General features: G+C 45.2%; 1 protein-coding gene and 3 long non-coding RNA genes across 4 annotated transcripts in view; 2 read left to right on the top strand and 2 right to left on the bottom strand.

Moving 5' to 3' along the window:
- The window catches only part of PIK3CD (phosphatidylinositol-4,5-bisphosphate 3-kinase catalytic subunit delta), a 42,194-nt gene extending 41,323 nt beyond the window's left edge, over nucleotides 1-871 (bottom strand). Inside the window, exon 1 of the mRNA XM_081201437.1 lies at nucleotides 401-871. The gene's annotated coding sequence lies outside the window, so the exon portion shown is untranslated. The remainder of the gene's footprint in view (nucleotides 1-400) is intronic.
- Nucleotides 872-1,063: 192 nt separating this feature from the next.
- LOC308591195 lies at nucleotides 1,064-1,967 on the bottom strand. Its single transcript, XR_014010048.1, has 2 exons — nucleotides 1,821-1,967; nucleotides 1,064-1,347 (listed from the first exon to the last, which is right to left on the bottom strand). It is a non-coding gene; the product is annotated as an uncharacterized lncRNA (long non-coding RNA).
- LOC308591202 lies at nucleotides 1,313-9,278 on the top strand. Its single transcript, XR_014010055.1, has 2 exons — nucleotides 1,313-1,397; nucleotides 9,125-9,278. It is a non-coding gene; the product is annotated as an uncharacterized lncRNA (long non-coding RNA).
- Nucleotides 9,279-11,765: 2,487 nt separating this feature from the next.
- LOC308591197 lies at nucleotides 11,766-17,911 on the top strand. The gene is made up of 3 exons (XR_014010050.1): nucleotides 11,766-11,920; nucleotides 15,660-15,842; nucleotides 17,746-17,911. It is a non-coding gene; the product is annotated as an uncharacterized lncRNA (long non-coding RNA).
- Nucleotides 17,912-22,136: the final 4,225 nt, after the last annotated feature.

The following is a 22,136-nucleotide window of genomic DNA, read 5'->3' as shown; positions in this document are numbered from 1 at the left end:
AAAAACAAGCATCATGTGCTTCTAAATTGGGAGGACTGGAATGGGGTGGAATTCAAAGTCAGGATAAAAGTCAGAGGGTTGCATCCCTGCTAGGTTTTACTTATGAGTACACCCATTCAAAAGTATTGCGCCTGGGCTAGCCTTGCCCATTAATCTCAAAGGGTCTACTCTGAGTAAGGGCTGGATACAACCCAGAATAAACCAAGCGTTGCCGCCTGCTACGATCCATCTCAGAGTATGGAAATTCATGAGCCTAAAACGAGCCGAGCCCATTAACTTCAATGGGTCTACTCCGAGTAGGACCAGCTGCTGGAGAAGACTCTGGATTCCTGGGAGGGCAGAGGCTGACATACAGTGTCAAATCTTTATTCATGATGCGCCCACCACCCCTTCTACTGACCTGAGGATAGCATCCATGATCCCTTCCCCGGCAGGAAAGCAAGCGGATCTCTTGACCGGCGCCGACCGAAAATATAAATAAAAATGAACTGAACTGAACTGAAAAAAATAAAATAAAATAAACCTTGCCAGAGAGAATCTGGAGAACGCCGGCCTAGGAAGTCTTCGGCACCCCCCTCCTTCCCGAAGGCTGGGCTTGGCGCTTTCCAAGGGACCGTTTGCAAAGTCTCTGCGGCAACAGGAAGCGTTTGCCGACAACTTTTTCTCGCAGGCAACACGCACAAAAGCAACAGGGTCAGCCTTCCTCAACCGGCTACCTTCCAGATGGTTCTGGACTACAACTCCCATCAGCCCTCAAGCCCAGGCAACCACCCCGGCCTGAACAGCCTCCAAGGGCAGCCCCACACAGGACGCCCTGCGGCATTGCCATCGCTTCTTGAATTTGCACCCTGCATTCCCTCCTCAAGGAGCGCAGGGCGGCAAAGAGATGCAACATCTGAAAACGGAAGCAAAGTCCTAAAGCGGTTAAAACATTAGGAAAACCATTACGTATTACACTTAAGAAACGTCTTTCACTTAAAAACATTCTTCCATATTACTGCTGCTGTTTTATCCAGAGTTCTGAGTGATTCAGGATTTCTGAAGAGTCGATTTAAACATATGGTTTTTCTCTGCCAATATTTTTTTTTTTAAAAAAAAAACCTTTATGCACAATTCTAGCTATTAAACATGTTCAATGCAGCACACTGAGCATCAGTGGCCTTTTAGATATATCTAGTAGGGCCTTTAACAAAATATTACAATGTGGAGTCCTCTTGTTGATGGTGCCAGCCGGACAACACCCCCTTTTTCAGAATACTCCATTCCATCCCCCTATACGAAGGGTTGCCAGTCCAGTGCCTGTTACCACCATGGAGCCCACAAGGTGTCCCGGACTCTCAGATTTAACTGGAAAACAAAAAAGATCCATAATCATGAGCAGTAGAACATACCCTCAGGTATCTCTAATTTTTTGTTATGCCATGCTTCCCATGTCCGCCATTATTATTATTATTTTAGTATTTTTTTTAATGTAATTATATATAAAACAGAGTGAACAATTATAACAGACGGAAAATAAAAGGTGAAAAGCCAAACTATGAAAACAGGCATGTAGAATCAGTGGTTGCAGACGTGTTAAAATTGAAGTCAAGACGATCACCTTTAACAAATCACGAAGTATTTAGTTCCAGATTTGCTAGGCTTCTGACGAAGGTTGTCCTAATAATGGTGGTTTCACTGTATGTCATACAGGATTGCCAAATCATATTTGAAAGTGTCTGGCGGTTGTAGTCCTTGTCGAAATCTCAAAATGTGCATAATTTTCTCTGTGGTGTCATCAGTATTATTATTTTTATTATTATTATCATTATCATCATTACCTGCCATTTACTAACCACCTCCTCCATGGCAGCCATTTTGTGACAGGCACTCCTAGAACTCTCACAAAATTCAAAATATGCCCACTAGGCCAGAAAAATTGGTGACCCCTGCCCTCCACACAAAGAGTTTTCAGCATTCCATGCCCAGGGAGCATGCTCAGTCTCAACGGACCTGTTTGGGGACCTCTCCCCTCCCACCTTTTGGGTCCCCCCCCCACTATTTTTGGTACTTCCACAAATCTTGTCCCCTGCCCCAGTTCTGCAGCAGTTTCTTAAAGTGATAAGCTATTCATTTTGAGGCCCTTGGGGCCCCACCCACACTACTGCAACTGCTGCACACCCTTCAACATTTCTCAGATGAAAATGGGGACACTTCTCACTCCCCTTCTCTACCACCCATTTTTGGTCAACCCCCCCCCCCCAAGCATTTGGGATCAAATCAGAAGCTGGGATGGCTTTTGTAGTTCCAGGACTGTCTCTGTAAAATAGGGACACTAGGAGGGTATTCTACTGATACCTCCCCACTCTCCTTGGCACAACATGGAAGAGTCCCACACTGAAAATGACCTCGCTGTAAGAATGCAGAACTGAAAAAAGGTGTAAGGCAGTGTTTAAGAAATGAAAGAATCTATTCCTTGTCAGGAGGAAATACCATTTCTGCTAGCAGGTTTCTCTTTCAGTTGGGGTGGCACTGCATATGTCTGAACGAAAATAACCTCCATTTTTATTTTTATTTCAAATGAAACACTGTGCAATTTCCGCATTTTTCGCTCCATAAGATGCACCTGACCATAAGGCGCACCTAGTTTTTAGAGGGGGAATGAAAGAAAAAAAAAATTTAAAGGGAGTGCTGAGCAGAGCCTGTATGCATCCCAGGCTCTGCTCAGCGCTCCCTTTCACGAGCTGCGTGGAGCATGTGTGCGGCGCTTTCAGGCTTTTCCCCGAGGAGGGAGAAGGGCAGCCCGTGCTGCCCTTCTCCCTCCTCAGGGAAAAGTCCCCAAGAGCCACACACACACTCCACACGGCTCTTTAAAGGGAGCTCGGCTCTTGGGGGCTTTTTTGGGAGGTGGGGGAAGGGACAGAGCCGTGCTCTGTCTCTTCCCCACCTCCCGCAAAAGCCAGGGATAGCCACGCAAAGCCTCCACAGGGCAGCGGGATGAAGGCTCCCCGTGCCCTGCGGAGGCTTCGCGCCACTAAGGCAGAAGCTGGAACAGCTAGAGGGAGCGCTGCGGATTCTGTGGTAGCCCGTGAGCTGCTCAGGAGCGCAGGACATCTGCACACAGCCTGCCCGCTGCTCCCAGGGCTGGAGGGGGAAGCCCAGGTTCCCCTTCCAGCCCCGGGGACCACACATTCGCTCCATAAGATGCACAGACATTTCCCCTTACTTTTTAAGAGGAAAAAAGTGTGTCTTATGGAGCGAAAAATACGGTAGCTCTTTGCCAACCAGTCCAACTTTTGCTGCCCCTCCAGGTGTTTTGGACTTGGTGAGGCTGACAGAAGTTCCATACACCTGGTGCACACTACATTGGCAGATGCCATGCTAATCTACAGCTATAGCTGATGCATCCACTGATTAGACCAACATAAGCTTTCAGCTCTAATTCGATCAACAGTGTACAGTGGTACCTCGGTTTTTTAACGTAATCCGTTCTGAAATGTTCAAAAACCGAAACCTCAATAGCCGACACCTACGCCTCCAGAGCATTTATTTCTGGGTTTTCGGCATTCAAAAACAGAAACGTTCAACTTCCAGGACATTTGAAAACCACTGTATAAAAATCTAACAAATCACTACATATGTATCCATGAAGAACACATTGGACTGTAAAAAATAATATGTAATTATATTCAAGGCAACAGGCTTTCCTTCAGGGTTCTCTGTGCCCCTCCTACAATCCCCTTTCATGGTTTTATTGTCTATGATGTTTTTAAGATTGCACTTGCAATCTGCTTTACTGCTCCATATTCCCTTCAATCTTTGGAAGCTGTAGACAAGCAGAAAATGCCTTTAATAAGGGAATAATTATTAGCCATCGCAAACCTCTCTACAGAGCTTCTCTGAGGTGGTGGTTGTGGTGGTGGTTGTTTAATCCTTCAACCCTGCCTTGCTATATGTGGAGATATTTCTGTAAGTCACTTTTTACCGGAAGACAACTTCTGCTTATTTGAAGAAGTGTCTTGGTTCAATTACTTTTGAACGTCTGACCAGGAAGTTGCTGTGCGCTAATTGTTAAATGTGTGGTTGCTAACTTTTCAGCTGCCCATTGTAGCTTTGGCACCTCAAATAATAATTTTATTATGATGCCCCCGCTATCTCTCCACGCGTACACACACACACACACACACACACACACACACATACATATACAGTGATTTCTGCATCTCACGCTGCCCATAAAGGCATAAGAACAGACCCAGCTTTCCCCCCTTGCTCAGTTGGCAACCTCACTTGGCAGCCTCAAATGAGGCACCTTCTGCTATCACACCCCACATTTTATTTGAGTAACATTTTGGCCTATCTCAGTCGGTCGAGCATGAGACTCTTCTCATTAATTACAGTAAATAAAATAAACCATGAGGACTAGAATATTCGCTTTACTTTTAAGAGGGAGTTTCCACACCTGAGTGGTAGAGCCTCTGCCTTATATGCAAAAGATCCCTGGTTCAATCACCAATGGCATCAATGGTAGGGTTGGGGAAATCCTGGCAAGCCATTGCCTCCTAGAGATATTTTAGAATACAACTTGCATCTGTCCCAGGGCAGCAGAGCTATAGCCCAAAGCATACTGAGGGCACCAGGCTGGTGAAGGATGGGATAGAGATGATACCAAGATCCCAAAGGCTGCCGCTTTTTCTTTTTTAGAAAAAGCTCTGTGACAATTATGGCCAATTAGGCAACTTAAAAAGCTCATTGTACATCACCCATTCCTCGCCTTTTCAACACCCTAATAGGCGAACGGGACAAAGTAAAATGTTTTTGAAGACTGCCTGCTTAATTGCCACCACAAGACAAACAGGAAGGCTGCTTAGTCTTTGGAGACTACCATCTTCCACAGCTGGACAGCTGTTTTCAGCACCACCTGCAACTCCTGCCTTTGTGCCACAGTTTATTAAAGGACCCAGTCAGGTGTACATGGGTGCATGGGTGCAGAACCAGGCTCAGTCCGCCTTTCTTAAATGCTCGGCCCCATGAACTATATATAACAAGCTTATATCCCATTAAAAAAGCAAAAGCAAAACGAACACGTTAAACTAATGAAAACAACACGCCCATCCATGCAAATAGCAAACAATTAGCAATGCATTTAACAACCCTCCAAAATTACTGAGTTTAATGAAAAATTCATGGAAAGCCATACAAATAGCAAACAATTAGCAATGCCCCCAATAGACCTGGGATTAAAATAAAATCTGCGTCCACGTCTTGTTAGCAGTGCCTGCCTTGATCACTCGTAATCTTAGGAACAGCTTCCCATTACACCAAAACACATCACTGTAATAAAGGCAGTGGTGGTGGCTGGTGACTATTGAGACTCAGCCAAATTAGGAAAGAAACGACAATTTGAATGCGCTATAAACATGCAACACCAATGACGCTAGAAAGCAGTTAAGTTCTTCTACGCATTTTTCCAAAGGGGTTTAAATTTTTTTGTTATAACAACCTAATTTCTGACTTATTTATAGCGTGTTTTTTCCGGTGTGTAGATCCACCTTTGCAGTTGGCAGGGCAGAAGGCAGCTAAGAAGATGTAGAATGGGGCACTACTAGGTGGCGCTAAAAGTAGAACACTTCAAGGCTGCACAGCGACATGAGCACACACTGGCTGTGTACACACCATCCATTTAAAACACATGGCTTAAAAAATTAACAATCCTGAGAACTGTAGCTTGTTAACAGTGCTGGGAATCATAGCTCTGTGAGAAGTAAACTACAGTTTCTAAGATTCTTTGTGCTTTAAACATGTTGGGATATGTTATGTAGTCTTTTTGCTAAGTAAAATGCATAGGATTGTTTCAGTAAAAGCACAGAGGAAATATTTATATGCTTAAGGACAAACTGGGCAATTCACTTCTCCTTGTAATTGAATTTTTATCTTCAGCGTTTTAATTAAATTTACTTCAAGCCTGATTAAAATGTTACCAGTCTTCAGCCACCACCTGGGCTGTGGAGGAGAGGAAACATTTAACTGCAGCTATTTTTTTCCTGCAATCTAACACATTTTATCTTTGCAGAGACACTCAAACCTCCTTCTAGAAGATGACTCATTTTATTCATTGCCCTTTCCCCCAGCTTAGCCTAAATGTCTTTTGCATGTTTCAGTGAAGCCACAGAAATTATCAGGGTTGTTGTTTTTTTTGCAACCAAGGTGTAATTTGTAGAGCCTTGTGCAGCGTAATCCAACCCTAGGAATGTCTACTCACATGGGATTTACTCCTGGGTTAGTGAGCATCCCTGGGAGCAATCATCAATCAATAAACTGGGATTTACTTCTGCATAAAGTTGTGCAGAATTCTGCTGTTAGATAATAGATAAAAATGCAATCCGAATTTTAACTAGTAGATTAAACAGCTGATCCCGGTACTGTGTTGATTAATCAACTAACTACTGTACTGGATTATTGCTCTTGAACTGGTAGAGGCTGGTAGACTCTTCCAGCTCTGCATTTAGGGCAGGGCAGGTGGTTCCCCAAGAGGGCGGAAAATTGAGAAGATCGGTTTGGGGGAGCCAAATTTTGGCCTCACAGAGGGCGTCGTATTATGAAAGATTACCAAAGTCTACCCCTGACTCTGCTCGCCATCCCCACTAAATAGCTTTCCTGGCCGCCACGCTCGCTTCAACTGGAGTTGATGTGGCCATCTGTTGGCAGCCATGCAAACTACAGCGTGACAACAGTCTTGCATTTTTATGTAAATAGAAATATTTTCCATTCTGTTTTTTTTTATATATAAAATTTTTATTGGTTTTACAACATTTTTTAAACAATACAAACAGATAAAAAGACAAACAAACATGTATAATTTCATGACCTTTTTTCCATAACCCTCATTTCTCGGACTTCCCCATACCTCCCCTTTCTGCATCCCAATTTACTAAATTTTTCAGCAACTTCTAAACAGTTTTTATCAAATGCGTGTTCTCTTAATCTTTTCCTTGACTTAATCTTATGTCACTGTATCCCTTTTTCTCTCAACACCTTGACATTTTAACATTCATCAATTTTATAATAGTTCTTAAGATAAACTTTAAATTTCTTCCAGTCCTCTTCCACCGTCTCTTTCCTCTGATCGCGGATTCTGCCAGTCATCTCAGCCAGTGTCATATAGTCCATCACTTTCATCTGCCACTCTTCCACGGTGGGTAGATCTTGTGTCTTCCAATACTTTGCGATGAGTATTCTTGCTGCTGTCGTCGCATACATAAAGAAAATTCTATCTTTCTTTGACACCAATTGGCCGACAATGCCCAAGAGAAAGGCCTCTGGTTTCTTAGGAAAAGTACATTTAAGTACCCTTTTCATTTCATTATATATCATTTCCCAGAAAGCCTTAATCTTCGGGCACGTCCACCAAAGGTGGTAAAAGGTACCTTCGGTTTCTTTACATTTCCAACACTTATTGTCAGGCACATGGTAAATTTTTGCTAGCTTGACTGGGGTCATGTACCACCTGTAGATCATTTTCATAATATTTTCCTTTAAGGCATTACATGCCGTAAATTTTATACCGGTGTTCCACAACCATTCCCAGTCAGCAAACATGATGTTATGACCAATGTCCTGTGCCCACTTAATCATAGCCGATTTAACTGTTTCATCTTGTGTATTCCACTTCAGCAGCAAATTATACATTCTTGATAGATTCTTAGTATTGGGTTCTAACAATTCAGTTTCTAATTTTGATTTCTCCACCTGGAAGCCGATTTTCCTGTCTTGTTTGAACACCTCCATTATTTGATAATACAGTGGTGCCTCGCAAGACGAAATTAATTCGTTCCGCAAGTCTCTTCGTCTTGCGAGTTTTTCGTCTTGCGATGCACAGTTTCCCATAGGAATGCATTGAAAATCAATTAATGCGTTCCTAGGGAAACCGCCTTCAGACCAGGTCCGGGGACAGTCTGTCCCCGGACCTCTTCTGAAGGCTGGGGGGGGGCAAGGGCTTTTCTTCCCACCCCCAGCATTTTAAAAAACCCCGGGACAGCGGAGGACTTCTCCGCTGTCCGGGGCAATTTAAAAGCCCCTGGGAAGGCAGGCAGGGGGGACAAAGACTTTCGCCCCCTGCCCGCCTTCAGAAGGTGTTCCCGCCCCCCCGCCCCGCTTCGGAACAGCGTTCCGAAGCGGGGCGGCTGGGGCAGGTGTCCCCGCCCCCCTCCCCGCTTCGGAACAGCGTTCCGAAGTGGGGCGGCTGGGGCAGGTGTTCCCGCCCCCCCGCTTTGGAACAGCGTTTTAAAATGCTGGGGGTCGGCAGCGAACGCTTCGCTCCCGACCCCCAGCATTTTAAAATCTCCCCGGGACAGGGGGAGATTTTAAAATGCTCCCGACCCCCAGCATTTTAAAATCTCCCCGGGACAGCAGAGACTTCTCTGCTGTCCCGGGGAGATTTTAAAATGCTGGGGGTCGGCAGCGAACGCTTCGCTCCCGCCCGCCAGCATTTTAAGATCGCCCGGGGCAGGCGGGGGGAAGGCAGGGGGGGAGCAAAGACTTTTGCCCCCCGCCGGCCTTCAGAAGAGGTCCTCTTCTGAAGGCCGGCTGTGGGCGAAAGTCTTTGCTCCCGACCGCCAGCATTTCCCTATGGGCTTTCGTCTTGCGATGCAAGCCCATAGGGAAATTGGTCTTGCGAAGCGCCTCCAAAACAGAAAACCCTTTCGTCTTGCGGGTTTTCCGTCTTGCGAGGCATTCGTCTTGCGGGGTACCACTGTAATGGAGCCAGTCTCGTACTTTAGGTTTCAATTTCTCATGACTCTGTAACTTCAATTTATCTCCTTCTTGTTCCAAGATTTCCCAATACTTTGGCCACTCGGCCTCCATATTGAGCTTTTTTAATGCCTTAGCCTCCAAGGGTGACAACCATCTAGGGGTTTTGTTTTCCAGCAAGTCTTTGTATCTTATCCAAACATTATACAATGCTTTTCTGACAATATGGTTTTTAAAGGCCCTATGCACTTTGATTTTGTCATACCATAGATATGCATGCCAACCAAACAATATTTTCCATTCTGATGCCGATGGCATTACTTGCATGCACTATAAGCAGTGTTACTTTTCAAGAAAAAGAGGTGCCAGAGCTCACCATGAACCTCTCTCTTAGAATGGCAATGGTGTCCACCTGAGAGGTGCTGGAGCTGAGCTCTGGTGAGTTCCAGCAGAAGAAAAGCCCTGGTTATAAGCTACTCTGAGGGCCTCATATGCATCAGAAAAATTGAATGCAATCACCATAAATAAATAAAATTAAGTTGTATTGATTTATTTTAAACCTTTCTACACTGCCCTCCAGTTAAAAACTTCCAGAGTGATTTACAATAACTCATAAAACAAAATAGCAATAATCAATAAAATAGTTAAAAGGTAGCACCAAAACCAACAAATCAGCAGCAGCAGCAGCATAATATAGGCTGCTGTTATGCAAAAGTAAGTCCAGTTTGGTTTCCCATCCCAATTAAAATGTGCATTGTAATGTGATGCTTTCTTATAAGAGTTTGAAAAATAAATAAGTAAATGAATAAATACACAGGAGTTGGCTGACTTAGCTCTATAGTCCTAAAAGTTATAACAACACTTGGTATTAGTGCATCCTGTGTTGATATGCTTTATAATTTATACTATGGGTCACAGGTCCAGGTTCTGACATTTCCCATTGGCTGGGGCACATAGCAGAGCTACCCATGGTATCTCCTGCTTGTTGCCCTGGCCATGGAACCTGGCCACGGAGCTTTGGCACTGAAAGCAGATGATGATAAAAGGTTTTGAATTATTTGGAAAAACCCATCTTATCAATATTTTGCAGACGATGCTGCGCTATTCCTTTCTGATCCTGAAACTTCATTACCTGCTGTTATGCACCAGCTTGCTATATATGGCACGATATATGGGTTAACAGTTAAATTCACCTAATCTGAGCTGGTGTGTACACACCCTGCCAGACCTACAACTGCATTGGCACAAAACAACTGTCCTGAAACTCTGTAATATACCTAAGAATCTATCTAAACTAAAACAACTGAAATTTACTCCCTTGCAAAAGATTTAACAACTAAGCTCAAAAATTGGTTAAAATTGGTTGGGGGCAGAGTTTCTATAACAAAAATGATGCTATTACCGTGCTTTCCTTTTACTTATTCTGAGTCTTATCAATAAACATACCTAATTTTCATGTTAATAGTTGGCAAAAAATATATATTAACAAGAGACCACGGCTACCTTTATAGGATCAAGAACAGAGATATAGCAATACCTATACTAAAATGATATAAAGACTCCGCTCACTTATACAATATCCTTTTGATTTTACAAGGCTCAGACCAGGTCACATGGTTAAAAATGGAGGATAATGGGGGCCGAGACTTCATGTGTTCACTCTCTTATTGGAAAATGGACAAGAAGACATTGTTAACCTCTTTCTAAAATCTGATTTGATTGAAACATTTATCTTTTGATTCCACTTTAGTCCCAATAACTCAACACTCCTCCTTTTGCGCAGCAGCCAAATCAGGCTCATTAATCAAATGATGGGACAATAATTACGACCAGACCCAAAATTAGCCCTACTCAGGAGTAGCATTTGTGGGTGCCAAGGGGCCAAAGCCCCCCCCCAATTTTCAAGGAGGGTGCTGGGCCCCCTCAATATTCTGCAGCCTGCCCTAGGGGGCCTTCTTGTGGCTGCAAAAGGTCCCATCAGGTATCGGTATGTTTTGTTACTTGAAATTAAAAACCAGTTTTAAAAAGTTACAACACCAGTGGCGTTCTGAAAAGCTAGAGTTTTGAAATAATCCACAGCAAAACAGATAACTAACAAACAAGAGGTTTGCTCCGGAAAACAAGAATGTAAATCTACAAAGGGGGGGGGGGACCACATTAGCTTTACAAAAATGCTGGATTTCCCTACAGGTCGAGAAACATTAACCTCAAACAATTTCCTTACCAAAAACCAGACGTCCAGACAGACTAGTCACAATATTGCAGCTCAGGTAGTTTAGATGCGGCTGCTGTTGCTGACTAAAAAGCAGAAGATTCTGCTACTATATTTCTACTACATTACTATGTATTTTGGAAAGTGGTTTGTCTGTTTCCTATGCATTTTGTCACCTCTTATCACAGCCCAATTTTGCACGATGGTTGCTGAGATGAAGGAGCCGGTTTTTGTCTATGTTTAGATCAGTTGGACGCCATTTTGAACAAAGATGGCGGACTACCCCCTTCAAACGCACTGATTTTTACCAAATTTTGGTAACATTTTTTACCAAACTTTTAATCAAATTTTGCAGAATGGTTCCTGAGATCAAGGATAAGCTTTTCACAGTGGACCAACATGTTAAAATTGCACTGATTTTAACCACTACAGTGGTATCTTGGGTTAAGTACTTAATTCGTTCCGGAGGTCCGTTCTTAACCTGAAACTGTTCTTAACCTGAAGCACCACTTTAGCTAATGGGGCCTCCCGCTGCTGCCGTGCCGCCGGAGCACGATTTCTGTTCTCATCCTGAAGCAAAGTTCTTAACCCAAGGTAATATTTTTGGGTTAGCGGAGTCTGTATCCTGAAGCGTATGTAACCTGAAGCGTATGTAACCCGAGGTACCATTGTATTTAAAAACTGCCTTTTGATTTTTGTTTGCTTCATTTTTTATAATAATCAATGCCTGGTGTGAGGTTAGTGCTTTACAAATGAATAAAGCTCTCAGTTACAAGTTTAGGGTGCAGCAATATCCCTACTTACCTGGGGCCGGAGTAAGCCTCACTGAATTCAGCAGCACTTGCTTCTGAGTAGACACAATCAGGAATGCACCATTAAGTGAGATTTCCAATGATCCAGAATTTTAACCAAACTCATTTTTTTCAGTTATATTTCCAATGGTTGTAAGGGATGACCAAGGAAAGAGGCTAATCCAAAGTGAGTATAGACTATGGTCAACAGGGCCGGCCTTCTCATTAGCCAGGGTGAGGCAGCCACCTCAGGCAGCTGATTTGGGATGTCGTGAGAGGGCAGCAAAAGATTTAGTTCATTATTATTGCACTTTTATAGCCAGGGAGAGATTCTTGTGGGGTTTTCTATGCACTTGTCAGGGTTTGTTGGCCTCAGGCAACAGAATATATTGACCTGCCAGTTGTTGAGCTATTCACACCTGCATGCTGGGATTCTTCTAAAGTGATTTTTAAAGCACACCCTTCTCTCTCTCTAAGAATTTTGGGCAATGTAGTTTGACCCAGTGTTATTTTTATAGAAAAAGAGGTGCCAGGGATCACTAGGAACACCTTCCTTGTTCTCTTAGAATGGCAATGGCGCCCACCTGAGAGGTTCCGGCAAGTTCCGTCTGAGAAAGAGTTCCAATTTCACGTTACCCATAAACTACAGTTCCCAGAATTCTTTGAGGGAAAGAATGTGCTCCAAATATCATCTAAAGTTAACAGTGTGCGTACAGCCTAAAAGTGGGCCGGGGGGGGGGACCTTTTTCTTCCATCCAAGAGCCACATTCCCTCACATTCAAAAGTGGCTGGTGCAAATGATGTGATCTTTAGGTCAGTGCAGTAGGGGTCAGACCTGCAACTATCAGAGGGTTGCATTTGTTTGTTTTTATGCACATCCACCTAGGAAAGCAAGAGGTGTTACTATTGTTCAAAAGGGCACCTGCCAGCCACTCAAAAGCATGCAAGCAAGGGTCCTGAGAGGAGAGGTGAGAGAACCACAGGAAGGTTTACCAGAGGCCTAGGGGGTCACAATTACACTCCCTCCAAGTGTCCCTATTTTCCAGGGACAGTCCCGTAATTATAGAAGCCATCGCAGTTTCTGATTTGACGCTGGAATGTCCCACTTTTCCTTAGGACGTCCCTATTTTCATCGGAAAAATATTAGACAGTATGGAGTTAGGTGACGCCGAAACCAAGCAAATAAATAACAATATAACCTTTAGAAGACATCTGAATGTAGCCCTGTATAGTTTTATTATGTTTTCATATGTGTTGGAAGCCACTCAGAGCGGCTGGGGGAACCCAGTCGGATGGGTGGGGTATAAATAAATAAATAAATAAATAAATAAATAATAATAATAATACAGTGGTACCTCGGGTTAAGTACTTAATTCGTTCCGGAGGTCTGTACTTAACCTGAAACTGTTCTTAACCTGAAGCATCACTTTAGCTAATGGGGCCTCCTGCTGCCGCCGCACCGCCAGAACACGATTTCTGTTCTCATCCTGAAGCAAAGTTCTTAACCTGAAGCAATATTTATGGGTTAGCGGAGTCTGTAACCTGAAGCGTATGTAACCTGAAGCGTATGTAACCCGAGGTACTATTGTAATAATAATAAATTTATTATTATGGAGTAGGACATCCCTATTTTCACTGGAGAAAAGTTGGAAGGTTTGGAATTAGGACCTGCCTGAGCTTCCTCACCAAAGGTCGCTGGAACCCCTGCCCACCCACCCCCCACCCCCACCACAGACAATTTTCTCAACCTGGTGCACAGCTGACCAGAGAAGAATCTGCCCCTTCCCACCCTCCATCCAGGCCAGCAAGAGACAATCTTGGACATATTCCAGCCAGGCAAAGAAAAGTCAGTGACGAGTGTGGCCTGAGGACAGCAGGTGTGTGGCTATCCCTATGGAGCAGACGCTTTACCAGGTGAACCTCTGCCTGCTACAAGGTAGTGGCACGCTTTTCTGTCAAGGAGGAAATTGAAGTTAAGAAGCGAAGAGGCAAATAAGGAACCTTGGCTAAGTGGATGCAAAATAACCAGTTGAGCCGGGGGGGGGGGGCACTTGAATCCTGATGCGCAAGGGGAAATGTTCAGACGCAAATTCTCCTGCAGGCCTGGTGAGAGGAAGACATCTTCGCCCACCCACTTCCTTTGCAACTGATCAGCCTGGGTATAGCGGAGAGAGCTGCCTTTATCTCTGCTTTGCTCTGCCTTCTTGTCGATTTGGAGAGACAGAGCTGATGAGTCCGCCCCCCCCTCCTTTTTAGAAGTATAAAATAAAACTAAAAGGAAGTCAGACAAGTGAGGAAGAGAGAGAAAAAATAGCATCTCCCCCTCCCCACATATTACCGCAAGCCTCTGGGGGCCGGTGGAGAGAGAAATTAACCAGCCCTGCTGGGAAACAGTCCGCCAAAGAAACCCCAAAAGAGAGGGAAACCAGCAGCTTGAGAGGAAACGAGGTTTCAGGGTTTTGTTCTGAGTTTTCAGCATGATAAACAAGTCAAAGCGGGTGCCACAGGGCCTTTGAGGTCAGGGCTACATGGTGTGCATGTACCTCCCCACACTCCTCATATCATGCTATGCAATCACCCAGCAATCGCAACGCTCTGAGAATCTCAGCCATTTCTTACAAAGAGAAAAGGTTGCTAGTCCTCAAGGCATTAAAAAAAAACATTAAAAAAATAAATTGCAAGTCCTCAGGGCTGAAAATGCACTACTTAAAGAAAGTAGTCCCCAACCTTTTTTTGTGGGCAGGGGACATATCTGGAATCATAGAATTGTAGAGTAGGCAAGGGACCACCCAGGTCATATAGTCCAACCCCCATCAATGCAGGAATCCTTTGCCGAACGTGCGGCTCAAACTCACAACCATGAGATTAAGAGACTCCTGCTCTACCAAATGAGCTACCCAGCAACTAACCTAATAAACTTTTGCTTCATGGGCTATTTTATTTCATTTTTTATTATCACACTTACCATATTTTTCGTCCCATAGGATGCACCAGCCCATAGGACGCACCTAGTTTTTTTGGGGGGAAATAAAGTAAAATTCCCCCCCCCTTTATTTCCCCCCCCCAAAAAAAAACCAAGTTGGGGGATCCAAACCAGGTCGGGGAACAGCGGGATGGCGGTGCTGCATCTCCCCGCTTTCCCCCGAGCATGTGGGGCTGCCCAATGTCTGCCCGAAGCACGGGACGCTCTGCTTCAGGGTGACAGGGCGCCGGGTGACAGGCTGCTATCCGCAGCCTAGGGAGCCCTGCGGGAACTCCCGCGGGCTCCCCAGGCTTGCTGATAGCTTCCTGAAGCCTGGAGAGCGAGAGGGGTGGGTGCGCACCGACCCCTCTCGCTCTCCAAGCTTCAGCGAAAGCCTGCATTCGCCCCATAGGACGCACCCAGATTTCCCCTTCATTTTGGGAGGGGGGAAAGTGCGTCCTATAGGGCGAAAAATATGGTATATCCCAACTTTCCCCCAAAGAATTCAAGGTGGCAAACACACTTCTCTCCCTCTCCAATTTATCCTGACAACAACCTTGTGAGGTAGGTTAGGCTGAGATACGGTGACTGGGACAAAGTCACCCAGCGAGTTTCATGGCTGAGTGGTGATTTGAACCCAGGACTCCCGAGGTCTTAGTCTACGACTCAAACCATTACTCCACACTGGCTCCCTATGTACGCATTAGCGGCTTGGAATGCAGTGAGGTGTTATGCTACTTATCAGCTGGCAATCACAATGGTGTGAGAATCTCAGCTTTTAAAAATATAAGAAACTTTTTTTTAAAAGGTTGCTAGTCCGCAAATTAAAAAAAAAATAATGAAAACAATTGCTAGACGTAAAGGCTGAAAACACACGGGAAATTGAGTGAAAATAAGGCATAGACCAGGAGTCCCCAACCTCTTGGGATTCATTTGCAAATCTAAGAAACTTTCATTTCTTAAGCTATGGACCACTTTGTGACTGTATGAGCAGTGAAGTCATTTCACGCCACACTGCGTTCCAAATCACATTTGTTCACCTGATGCGCATTTCCCTGGTGCTGAACAACCTATTGTGTGACAAACAGCAACATTTATCAAGATGCTGCAGGAGACCTACGGATTGTGACCAGCATCACATGTAAAGGTAAAAGGAAAGGTAAAGGGACCCCTGACCATTAGGTCCAGTTGTCGCCGACTCTGGAGTTGCGGTGCTCATCTCGCTTTATTGGCCGAGGGAGCTGGCGTACAGCTTCCGGGTCATGTGGTCAGCATGACTGAGCCGCTTCTGGCGAACCAGAGCAGAGCATGGAAACGCCGTTTACCTTCTCGCCAGAGTGGTACTTATTTATCTACTTGCACTTTGACGTGCTTTCGAACTGCTAGGTTGGCAGGAGCAGGGACTGAGCAACGGGAGCTCATCCCATCGCGGGGATTCGAACTGCTGACCTTCTGATCAGCAAGTCCTAGGCTCTGTGGTTTAACCCACAGCACCACTCGGCTTCAAACCTTCAAACCGGTGGGAGTGCAAAGGATGAGGAGTCAATGCAATTGTATACTTGATGCTATCCATGTCCCCAACATTAGTCCATTTTTCTTCCTCTAACACCATGCCTGATGAAGACTTTTGAAGAACGCCAAAACTTGCCCACTACTTGTAAAAATTGGGTTGGCCAATCAATGTATTTCTTTAATATAGAATTACAGTGGTACCTTGGGTTAAGTACTTAATTTGTTCCGGAGGTCCGTTCTTAACCTGAAACTGTTCTTAACCTGATGCACCACTTTAGCTAATGGGGCCTCCTGCTGCCGCCGCGCCACCGGAGCACAATTTCTGTTCTCATCCTGAAGCAAAGTTCTTAACCTGAGGTACTATTTCTGGGTTAGCAGAGTCTGTAACCTGTAGCATATGTAACCTGAAGTGTATGTAACCCGAGGTACCACTGTATAGAGTTGGAAGGGATCCAAGGGTCATCTAGTCCAACCCCCTGCAATGTAGGAATCTCTGCTAAAGAACTCCTGACAGATGGCCATCCAGAATCTCCTAAACTCTTATTCAAATCCTACCCTCTGGAGCAGCAGAAAACATCTTTGCACCATTTCCCATGTGACAGCCCTTCTTATATTTAATTTCCTTACATTTAATTTAACCTTGGTTAAATAAGTACATGCACATCATACATTTAAAGCACACGCACACCAGGATCTTGGGAACTGTAGTTTGCTAAGGATGCTGGGAACACAAATGCTTTGAAGGGCACGCTATATAGTTCCTATGACTCATTGGAGGAGGGGAAATGTGCTTTAATGCACAAGTTCTCTGGCACTGGAAGCAAATTGCACTTGGAATGGAGAGAATAATAGAACTGTAGATTTGGAAGGGACCCAAAGGGTCATCTATGCAATGAAAGAATATGTGGTGCAACTATTGTGATTTAAAGGCCTTTGCAAAAGTGTTCATGTGAGCTGATCCACACACGCACAAATTCATTGCCCAAGAACTACAACTTGAGTGTAGTGAAATAGCTTGATCTCAGATCAGACACACACTGGGATTTTTTCCCTCTCCAAAGGCGCATGCAAAGACAGGCTGCAATGGATTGAGTAGATGAGACCAATAGTGGGTCCAACGGTCAAGAAGGTGATTTCTGCAATTGAGGGGCAGGTGGGGCTTGTCAACCTAGGAAGGCAGCCAGGAGGGAAAACTCTTGATCCCAAAGTTCCGCTGCCTTGCAGGGTATAGCTTCCAGGAGCTATTGGGGGGGCCGGCGTGGCACGGATGTGACAATTTCCAAGTGGCCAATGTTTCACGGGAGACTGACCACAAGGAGGAATAAATGGCTTTGATTTAGGAATCCAACCCTGGGTGATTCGTTGGCGCCACCCGGTGGCGACAGAAGGCAAAATGAGCAAAGATACATTAATGTAGGGGTTCTCAAAGGGGGTAGCGTTCCTAACAGTGAACTGATATCTTTTTCAGAACCCACCCTAATCCGTGTGACAATGATTTGCTTTAAATATTTTAAATATTGAATTTTAATTCGTTGTAGAGTAGTCTCGGACTAGGACCTGGAATACCATGGCTCAGACCCCACTCACATCCAGAAAACTCACTAAATGACCTTGGGGGAGACACTGCCTCTCAGCTGAACCTACCTCCCAGGGTTGTTGTGAGGATTACATGAGGAGAACCATGTACGCTACCTTGAATACCTTGCAGAAATCAGTCAATGGGGAAGGGCAGGTAATTACTTGATTTATAATAATAATAATAATAATAATGTTGTTGTTTAGTCATGTCCGACTCTTCGTGATGCCATGGACCAGAGCACGCCAGGCACTTCTGTCTTCCACTGCCTCCCGCAGTTTGGTCAGACTCATGTTTGTAGCTTCGAGAACACTGTCCAACCATCTCGTCCTCTGTCGTCCCCTTCTCCTTGTGCCCTCCATCTTTCCCAACATCAGGGTCTTTTCCAGGGAGTCTTCTCTTCTCATGAGGTGGCCAAAGTGTTGGAGCCTCAGCTTCAGGATCTGTCCTTCCAGTGAGCACTCAGGGCTGATTTCCTACAGAATGGATAGGTTTGATCTTCTTGCAGTCCATGGGACTCTCAAGAGTCTCCTCCAACACCATAATTCAAAAGCATCAATTCTTTGGCAATCAGCCTTCTTTATGGTCCAGCTCTCACTTCCATACATCACTACTGGGAAAACCATAGCTTTAACTACATGGAGCTTTGTTGGCAAGGTGATGTCTCTGCTTTTTAAGATGCTTACAATTCCATGAATCTATGCTAAATGGGTAGAGAATGCTAACAGAGGGGAAGGACAAGGGGGAACTCAGGAATGGAATGGAGAATCCAGGAAGATGGTTCTACTTGCTATTCCCAGTTGCTCAGTACATGGGCTCTTTGATACCAGAAATGGGAACCAGTTTCAAAGCTGTCTCAATTAAGAGTAAGCCCATCAAAACCCAGTGCGGGAGTTCTGATCTGAGGTGGCAATGGTGAAAACTGAAGCAGCTTAATATTTGTTCCCGGTTGGTTAACTCAGTGCAATCAGGCTCCACCCCCCTACTGGCAAGTGGCCCTCAAGTAATTTCCTCCGATGGAATGTGGCCCTCAGACAGAAAAATAGCAGCCCAGCCCTGCATTAAAAGGACATCACTTGCTATAAAAAACATTTATTGTCCAGTAACCATTAAAAAACCAATAGTTCCAGTGAAACCAAACCAGAAAACTTAAACACAAAAGGGAGGTCCATTCACATCCCTACTCCAACAAACACTTAATTCTTCCCAGGAAAATATTATTTACAACACTTGTTGCATTTCAAATACTGTTTTAAACACAGGAAGTGACATAAAACAACTTTTTTAACTTTTGCACAATTTAGTTTTACAGGCAGAATTAATTCAACAATCTGAGCTGCAGAAATAAGCAAAGGGGGCCTTTTTATAACAGGATGGAGATTATCATGATCCCACCAAGACAATGTTTGCAGGTTCAACCTTTTGTTAAAGGTAGAGGAGCAGGAGCCAGCACAAGATGTTGGCAACCCCTTTTTCAAAAGCAAATTAGTCTCCCTTGCCTTGCAATTTTCAGACATGTCCAGACTGGAGAAATCAGTTCTTTAGGCTCTGTCCTTCACTTTCCAACATTGCAGCAAGGATCAGTAAGTCCTAAATGTAACCAGGTGAAATGCTTTCTACTCACCAATGACCCAGGAACCCCGGCACAAAATGGGGGAGGGGGAGAGAAGACACTTCAATCATCCCTCAAAGCCACAAATGACACATGCCTTATAATAAAATAATAATAATAATAATAATAATAATAATAATAATAATAATAATAATCCCTTTCAAACTAAGAATCTAAACTTCCAAATGCTGGTCCCCGCCACACCTAAAATAAGTGAATACTCTTGGCAGATTTTAGGTGCTACTCAGAGTAAACATATTGAAATTAATTTCAATGGCTCTACTCTGAGTAGATTAAACATTTGCTAGAAATCAGTTATTTTAGGGGGGAATGTGGTTACCATTCTTTGTGGAAGTAAAGAGAGCCAATGTTAGGATATAGGAACCACAGACACTTTTTAATCCAATTTTTTTTTTTTACTCTAAAGTAATTTTATTCAAGTTAACAGAACTTCCCTGGAGTGGGTGTGTGTAACGAACTAAATCTGGAGTATCCTACTTGAAAAGTGACCAAGGGAGGAGTTTCACTATTTCTCCTCCCAAACATTTCAAACACGTGCAATATCTTGTCAATTTCCACTGCCAGGCTATTTACGCTGCCTTTGGAAACAGCTAATTCGAACACTTGAAATCATTACACAACTCCCAACCAGAAACAAAAAAACAAGACCCCTCTTCTGTTTCACAGCTAAAAATCTCCACACTTTAGTCAAACTGGGTGGTACTTTGGCCCCGAGCACCGAGCAGTGCTTGACACCAATTTTAAATGCAACATTTCACCTGTAACAACTTCCAGCTGATTACCAATGACAATGACCATGTCTAGGTGAGCCACTTACTTAGGAAGCAAGTCCCAAAACGCTAAATGGAACTTACTTCCAAACTATACTTAATATAATGGCCATTTCTGCCTGCCTGCCACACTTGTAGCTCGCTTGCATCTAAGGAGCAATTAAAAAAGCTGTAAGTCAACAGGTGAACTTACAAAGTTGCAGCTCTGCAACAGGCACTTTACAGACCATCTATCTGTTGGGCAGCTTTTTTTTTTTAAAAGAAAACAATCACTGTAATGGAAACATCAATTTTGTTACTTTCAATTCGACAGGGGAGATTTTTAACCTCCTCTAGACAAGAGTTGCCAACTTTTCAGCCTGTCCCCAGTGCTGTGCCTTGAAGAGCAGCCTGATTGCCAGGTACTGGCAAATGAGTTTGTTCATAGAGGAGGAAAAAAGCACCCTGCATCTTCTAATCCCTGCAGATCAGACCATTCTTTGAGGCACAAGCAGCAGGGACTGGTTGAAAAGTTGGCAACTGCCTTGGGAACTCCTCCCAACCTCCCTCAAAACCCAGCCAATAAAATAAAAATAAAAATGGCTGGGTTTTCCCCGGGGGTGGTTGTGGAGGGGAAGGGACCTGATATTTCTCACCAAGGCTTTCTTCTAAAAGAAGATTGCCCAGTTCCTCATCAAAATATCCTTTCCAGGTTTGGCAAACTGAGTCCAAGCACAGTTGCCAGCTGACCAGTTACCTGCTCCTGCGCTTTCAACAAAACATTCAGCTGCAGAAATCAGTAACTACGTCCCCGCCCCGCATTACACCAGGTGTGGTTGAAAACCACTGAAGCAGACCTGGTGTAAATATGTCGGCAGCTCTCTTCTCAGATTTGAAATAATCGTGCCCCGTTGCTTCTCCACCCCTAATCCTGCCCGTCCCCCCCAAGAGCTGAGACCTTAAGAGGTAGCGAGTAGTTTCCTTAAGCAGGACTAGAACCTTGAGTCACAACCGAGGCTGTCCATTAGGTGCTGCTCCGAATCAAGTCGTCCTCTCTTTAGAAGTTCGTGCGGGCGCAGGAGATCCTCTCTTGCCAATTCCAACCGCGCAAAAGGGACAGATCCGGGGGCGACTGGAAAGGAGCGACGGGCCCCCCTGCAACCGGGCTCGGCGGCTGCTGGGCCGCCCCGCCGGGAAGCAGGAATCTGGGGTAGGGTCCGTAGCCGCCGACGGGCCCCATAGCCGGGAGGCAGCCGCTCACCGGGTAAGGCTGGGAGGGCTGCGCCACACCTGATCCGGCCAAAAGATAGGCAGGAGGTGGAAGCGGACTCTGAGGATATGGGTGATAAGAGCAGTAAGCGGGCGCAGGCGTCTCCGGGCAGGTGAAACAAGGCGCCGTCGGCGGAGGCGCAGGGGCGGGATCCCGCGAGCGCCTCCGGGTGCGCCTCCGGCGCAGGTAATTCCCCCGCTCGAACATGCCTTCGAAGGCCGGATCCAGCATCCAGTCGTTGCCCTTGCGCCCGGTTCCCTCCCGGGACACCTTCAGGAAACACTCGTTGAGGCTGAGGTTGTGCCGGATGCTGTTCTGCCAGCTCTTCTGGCTCAAATTGTAGTAAGGGAACCGCTGGGAGATGTACCGGTAAATGTCGCGCAGGGGCAAACGCTGTCCGGGGCTGTCTCGGATGGCCATGGTGATCAGAGCGATGTAGGAATACGGGGGCTTTTGGAGAGGCGCAGACGGCGCGGCAGCGTTACGCTCTCCGTCTGCAAGCTGCTCCTTCTTCGTCCCCGAGGTCGCCTCGACGGCTCCTGCGCTCGCAGCTTCCTCCATGGAGCTTTTGCCTGAAGGACAGAGGTTGTGGCGGTGGATTGAGCCCTTTCGAAAGTCCCATTCCCCCACCCCCGGTTGCCACCCCCAATCCACCAAGCGCTGAATGCGCTCCGCTCCTCCCTTTCTCCAGGTTGCCGGTG

This window comes from Podarcis bocagei (assembly GCF_964188305.1).
Source record: "Podarcis bocagei genome assembly, chromosome: 7".
NCBI classification, from domain to species: Eukaryota; Metazoa; Chordata; class Lepidosauria; order Squamata; family Lacertidae; genus Podarcis; species Podarcis bocagei.
The sequence above is the reverse complement of the archived record's forward strand: the minus strand, read 5'-3'. Positions and strand labels throughout refer to the sequence as shown.